Genomic DNA, 6,851 nt, shown 5'->3' on the forward strand with positions numbered 1-6,851 from the left:
CTGGAGCAGGTGAACTGGCTTAGGTGGAGAGGGGCTAAGTCACTCAGGGATATTTAGCACCTAACGTAAAAGCAGAAATGTTAAAGACGTAATTAAGAGCTATATTCTAATCTCGATGGTAGCTAAGAACAGACTTAAACATAAGCCTGAATATAGCAAAATAGCCCCAGGAGAACAAAAGAAAATCTGGAAAATTGTTGCTAAAAACAGTTACATTAGGCCTGGCGCGGTGGCTCACGCCTGTAATCCTAGCTCTCTGGGAGGCCGAGGCGGGCAGATCATTTGAGCTCAGGAGTTCAAGACCAGCCTGAGCAAGAGCCAGACCCCATCTCTACTATAAATAGAAATTAATTGGCCAACTAATATATAGAGAAAAAATTAGCCAGGCATGGTGGCACACACCTGTAGTCCCAGCTACTTGGGAGGCTGAGGCAGTAAGATCCCTTGAGCCCAGGAGATTGAGGTTGCTGTGAGCTAGGCTGACGCCACGGCACTCACTCTAGCCTGGGCAGCAAAGCAAGACTCTGTCTCAAAAAAAAAAAAAAAAAACACTTACATTAGTGATATCCAGAAAATTTTTTTTTCTTCCCTTTAACGAATCATCTCATTGTGGGCTACTCAAAAAAAAAAAAAAAAAATCAAAGTTCACCAATTTATGGCTGTTGTCTAAATAACGTGCAAGTGCGCAGGGCACTGCAAGTGTATTGCTGACATCTCTGGGGTCTTCGCTCCCCGGGCAGACACCACCACACTCACCAGGGAGCCGCAGCTCGCTCTCAGTGAAGGCAGAGGATCCGCAAGGAGAGCAGAGGCCCGCCAGGTGCCATTTTCATCGAGGGGAATGCGACAAGCTGGGGGCCGGGAGGGGACAGCACGGTCTGGCCAGGCCTGGCGGAGGGTCCAGGCCGCCGCAGACCTCCTCGTGCGGCGGCGGCGCTTCCGGAGAACTAATGCAATTGCGAGGGGCCGGAGGAGCCACAAATAGAACAAAGGGAGGAAAGGAAAAAATCGATTCGCAGCAAAGAGGAGGAAGGCAGCCCGGCGCGATGTCTGAATCTTGCCGGGGAGGAAAGGACACAGGCGGTGGCAGCCGGTCACCCCGCGCCGCCGTAGAACGTGGGTGCGGGCGGCGTTTCACAAACGCACCCCAGGGAGGATGCTGTTATCCATCTCCCGCACACGGGGGACTGAGCGTCAGAGAGATTACGTAACTTGCTCAAATCGCAAATAAAAGCGTTGAGATTTGAGCCCAGGGTCCCGATTCCTAGTCCCCAAGCTCTTTTTAAGCCACCAGAGCTGTCTGGTCTAGGAGGGCCTGCCCGGAATCCGGCGCAGGTGAGTTTGGGAGCAGAGGGGACCCCTTTACCTGTGTTTATGGAGCTGGCTCCCCAAGGCCGATTCCCCCAGGAAACAGCCTCTGGGGGAATTGACTCCCTCCCTCCCTGGTCCCCGCACACTTCGATGTGCTCTCTCTGAGAGCAGCCAGCGTGCGAAGCCAGTGGCCTTCACGGGCCCAAGAAGAGGCACACCTTTCTCCTTGGGACGTGTCGCTTCTTCCTGGAGGGTGTGCCGCAGAGAGAGGGGCCCTCAGAAAGGAGGGAATGACCACTCTGGGGCTCCGCAGGCTGGGATCTGCATCCCTGCCCCGTGGGCTCTCCTCGGGGGGAAGCAGGGACTCCCATTTATCGATCCACACCCAAGCCCCTGGGACCCCATGTTGTCGCTCTCCCTCCCTTTGCACTCAGGAGCGGTTTTTCTTCTGTCGGAGAGTAAAACAGAACTCAATAAATCAAAGCGGTTTCCCCAGCAACAGTGGAGAAGCAGGTTTACTTATGCCAGGTAAATAATGCATGAGCCGGAGCTGAGAAATACGGCAACCAAGTTCATGTTACTCACGGGTTCACTGAACCTCGAGGCCGGCCGGGCTGCTGAGCCGCGGTCCCAGGGGATAAGGTTGCAGTTCCCGGCCAGCCCCTCCTCCCCAAAGGAATCCTTTCTGTATTCAGGCTTTTTTGTTTTGGGTTTGTTTTTTTTTTTCTTTTTTCTTTTTCCCTGTTCTCATTGAGCTATTTTCTCCTCCCTAAATCAAACTGCCTCTGCCTTGCAGAGCAAGGGGGCTAGGCGCTCGTTCTGCATGTGGCTTCTCCTTCTGTAAGGACAGGGCATGGAGAAGGGGAGGGTCTATTTTGCAAAAGCGGCCAGTGCACCCGAGACCCGACACCGGGCTGGCTCCCCAGTCTTCTGGGGGCTGCAGGAGACGGTTTGTTTCCAAATCCATTAGGTCTACCTGACAGGTCAAATCGGTCCGCACGTTCCCTGGCACAGGTGGACTGTGCCAAGAAGAAATGTGAACCGAACCACATTGTGAAAGAACAACTTGTGATAAAGGCTCTGTGCGCCTCCCTCCCCCCTCTGCGGAATAACTGATACTGTATCTACATCTCCCTGCCTTCCCAGAAGATGTTTTCCTTTCTCTGATTTGTTCTCTGAAAGTAGTGGGGTTTTTTTTTTTTTTTTCAAGTTTTGTAAATACTAAGTTACAATGTAATGTAGAAAAACCTTTTTCCAGCTGCACAGCACCCTCCCAATTTGACATGTCTCCCACGCACCCTACCCCAAAGAAAATCACACAAATTTAAACGACGGAAAATTCAGCACAAGGAGAAACTTTAAAACACCAATCATAATAAAGTAGAAGGTTTTATTGGGGGAAAAGGTGAAGATTTGGTGCCTGCCCAAAAGGACTTGCAAAGTTGGCTCCGGAGTTGAGTAAGATGAAGCACGCACAGATGTGCACAGTAAGGGCCTGTCGTCTTGTCCTGTGTCCCAGCAGATGTGTAGGGAGTAGCTGGGCCTCTATTTACCTTATGTCCCCAGCCCTTGGCATCCTGCCTTGCAAGCAGGAGACACCATCCAGGAGACTAAGATAATCAAGAAGAGCTGATGAAAACATCTAGTTCCCATGGGGAAAAAAAAAATTAAGATGCAATGAGATTTAGGCAACTGTTGTCATTTATTGTGTCTCTTTTAATATGTTTATAGCGTTGTAAAATGGTCTGACAGCAGATGCTGTACACAATATCACGGCGTTAATGAGTAACTCTCTATGGAAATACCTCTATTAAAAGCCTCTGTGTTTCTCAGGTGGAAAAGAGTAATTCGCACTGACAACAGACACCTCTCCGTGATGCCAAACGAGGCGAGTCTGCAGCGAGTATCATAGCAACCTAGTTGGCCTGTGAAAATTATAGCAGTTTTGCATGAAAACCTGAAAACTGAACAGCCAGATCAGTTAGAAAAACTATACAGTTTAAAAAAAAAAAAGAAAGAAAGAAAAGAAAAGAAAAGACAACCTGGTAGCAAATGCAAACAGGACAACTAAAAAAACAACCTTCAGGCCTCTCTTGAAGCGGTTTAGGTGAAGTCGCATGGGTGGCAGCGATGTCTAACTTGTGCCGAAATGAGCTGAGAGCTTTGGTCAGGACGGAATGCTTGTTTTGTGGGGCCGGGATCATGCCTTCACCGCTAGACATTATGACAGGCGCGCCGGGGCTGAAAACCTACTCAGTAGCAGCCAGCTGACGAAACAACCCAAAGGTGTAATTGGGGGGCACGCCGCCCTGTCTGCCCTGGATCCCGCAAACAGGTACGTGATGGCTACACAGCCCCAGCCAGCCCCCGAGCGTGGACCGATGAGTGGATCGGTGCAACGCGATTGCACAGGCTGAAGAATGTTCTGGAAAATATCCACCACAGATTGCACCGGGACCGAGTCGTGACGGCAGACCCTGTCCTGCTGAGCGGACGTCTGTCTGTCGGAGAATGTGAATAATGACCGTGGAAGTCGTGGACAGAAGCACCGAAGTCTTGGTAGCAGGATCACAACACCCATTTAAAAAGGAACATGACAGGCCGGGCGCGGTGGCTCACGCCTGTAATCCTAGCACTTTGGGAGGCCGAGGCGGGCGGATTGCTTAAGGTCAGGAGTTCGAAACCAGCCTGAGCAAGAGCGAGACCCCGTCTCTACTATAAATAGAAAGAAATTAATTGCCCAACTAATATATATATATAGAGAGAGAGAGAGAGAGAGAGAGAAAATTAGCCAGGCATGGCGGCGCATGCCTGTAGTCCCAGCTACTCGGGAGGCTGAGGCAGGAGGATTGCTGGAGCCCAGGAGTGTGAGGTTGCTGTGAGCTAGGCTGACGCCACAGCACTCACTCTAGCCTGGGCAACAAAGTGAGACCCTGTCTCAAAAAAAAAAAAAAAAAGGAACATAACGAAGTGCCGCGTGTCTACGGCAGAACAGCCCTAGAGCAACCGCGGGACGCGAGAAGCTCCCGTGGCCGTGGGGCCTGCCGTCCCTCTGGAAACCGGAGAGGCTTCCGAGGCTCACTGCCCGTCCTTAGGGTGCCGGGACCTCCCCGCTTTGGCGTCCATTCAGAAGGCAGTTCATCTAGACAGCTGTCATGTTGGTGTGACATTCCCGTCCCAGCAACAGATTGTTTTCACATTCTTGGCTACTACGGCAGGGACTGTTGCAAGTCATGCAAACGCAATAATGCCATACCTTAAAGTGTCACAGTAGGGCCCGTACTTCCAGAGCACTGCTGCGCTTTTATTAAACTTACATCTTTGTTTCTCTTCTCTCATTTTATTACCCCAAGAAAATTGTGGGACTAGTCAAAGTAGCCTTGTTTTGTTTTTGTTTTTTTTTTTTTTGAGGCAGAGTCTCACTTTGTTGCCCAGGCTAGAGTGAGTGTCGTGGCGTCAGCCTGGCTTACAGCAACCTCAATCTCCTGGGCCCAAGTGATCCTCCTGCCTCAGCCTCCCGAGTAGCTGGGACTACAGACATGTGTCACCATGCCCGGCTAAGTTTTTCTGTATATATTAGTTGGCCAATTAATTTCTTTCTATTTATAGTAGAGATGGGTCTCACTCTTGCTCAGGCTGGTTTTGAACTCCTGACCTCGAGCAGTCCACCCGCCTTGGCCTCCCAGAGTGCTAGGATGACAGGCGTGAGCCACCGTACCCAGCCTTTTTTTTTTTTCTGAGACGCAGTGTTGTGCGGTAGTCCCAGGCAGAGTGTAGCCACGTCATCATAGGTCACTGCAGCCTCAAACTCCCGGACGCAAGCAATCCTCCCGCCTCAGCCTCCCTGGTAGCTGGGACTACAGGTGCACCACCACGCCCAGCTAATTTTTCTATTTTTAGTAGAGACGGGGTCTTGCTCTTGCTCAGACTGGTCTCCAACTCCTGACCTCAAGCAATCCTCCCGCCTCGGCCTCCCAGAGTGCTAGGATGACAGGGGCTGCCCAGCCTGAAGTAGCATTTTACAAGAGAGAAAACTGAGGTGGGCCTTCCAATGCCTTACATCCCTCAGCGATTTCGGGCCTGTCTTTGTGGCCAGGCCTATCACTGAAGCCACACTGGGACATTCCTCCCCTCGTGGACACAGCCCTGCAGGTCAAAGTGTATTATCCAAATGTTACCACCGTCCAACACTTTACATGTGTTCCCCTATGTTGCCCCAATAATTCAGAGGAAAAACTGGAAAGTGTTTGGGGCCCATACGCAGCTAGACAATTGCAAAACCTCCACTCCTCTTACCACCGTGTAAATGTGAGCTCTGCGTGGACCCAGGACCTGAGAGACCAGACGCTTCCTCCCTCCCACCCCACGCCCCGCCGCCAGCGGCGTGTGCACCCGCCACCACCCGACCGTGCTGCCCGGGCTCTGACACCAGGCCAGCAGCCCCGCCTCTCCGCGAGCCACAGGCGGTAATTTCGGGTCTGGGGAAGTGCCGATCCGCCCGGCCACCCAGAGGGGCGGCCCCACCCAGAGAATGGCCAAGGCCTGTCGGGGGCCTTGGGTGAAGTCAGTGGCGGGCTGCAGAGCACAGAGCAAAGGCCGCCACCAGCAAGGCAGGGGCCAGCGGGAACTGGGCGGGGCTCACAGACAGGCTCCCACACGGAGACCCCAGCCCCGGCAAGCACACCCCTGTCCCGGCTGAAACCAGGGCAAAGGCGGCGGGGGTGGCCCATGGCCTAAGCCTCTGAAGCAGTCTGGGGGGATCTGGGCAGCCACAGCCACCGTCCCCGAGCGCCTCTCGACCAGATTCACTCCCCCGCCCCACGCCTGGCTCCCTCTGGAATTCTTCTCTGCTCTTAAAATACCACGAGCCCCCCTCTCCCCCACCCACCTGCCTAAGGGGTCCCGTGTGCACCGTCTGGGGGATGGACACGCTTGAAGCTCTGGCTCAGGTGGGGCAAAGGCAATGTATGTAACCTAAGCAATTATACCCCTTAATATGCTGAAATAAAATAAATAAATACACCTGCACTCGAATGTTTATAGCAGCACAATTCACAATTGCAAAGATGTGGAAACAACCCAAGTGCCCATCAATTCATGAGTGGATTAATAAAATGTGGTATATGTACACCATGGAGTTCTACTCAGCTTTAAGATACAATGGTGATCTAGCACCTCTTGTATATTCCTGGATAGAGCTGGAACCCATTCTACTAAGTGAAGTGTCTCAAGAATGGAAAAACAAGCACCACATGTACTCACCGGCAAATTGGTATTAACGGATCAACACCTAAGTGCACATAGAGGAATAACATTTATCGGGTGTCGGGAAGGTGGGAGGGGGAGGAGGGGATGGGTATATACAACCACAACGAGTGAGATGTGCAACATTTGGGGGATGGACACACTTGAAGCTCTTCCTCGAGGGGGGAAGGGGGGCATGGGCAATATATGTAACCTTAACACTTGTACCCCCATAATACGCTAAAATAAAAAATAATAAAAATAAAAAATACAATAATTTTTTTAAAAATTAAAAA

The sequence above is a fragment of the Microcebus murinus genome, chromosome 24 (genome assembly GCF_040939455.1).
Source record: "Microcebus murinus isolate Inina chromosome 24, M.murinus_Inina_mat1.0, whole genome shotgun sequence".
Classification (NCBI taxonomy): domain Eukaryota; kingdom Metazoa; phylum Chordata; class Mammalia; order Primates; family Cheirogaleidae; genus Microcebus; species Microcebus murinus.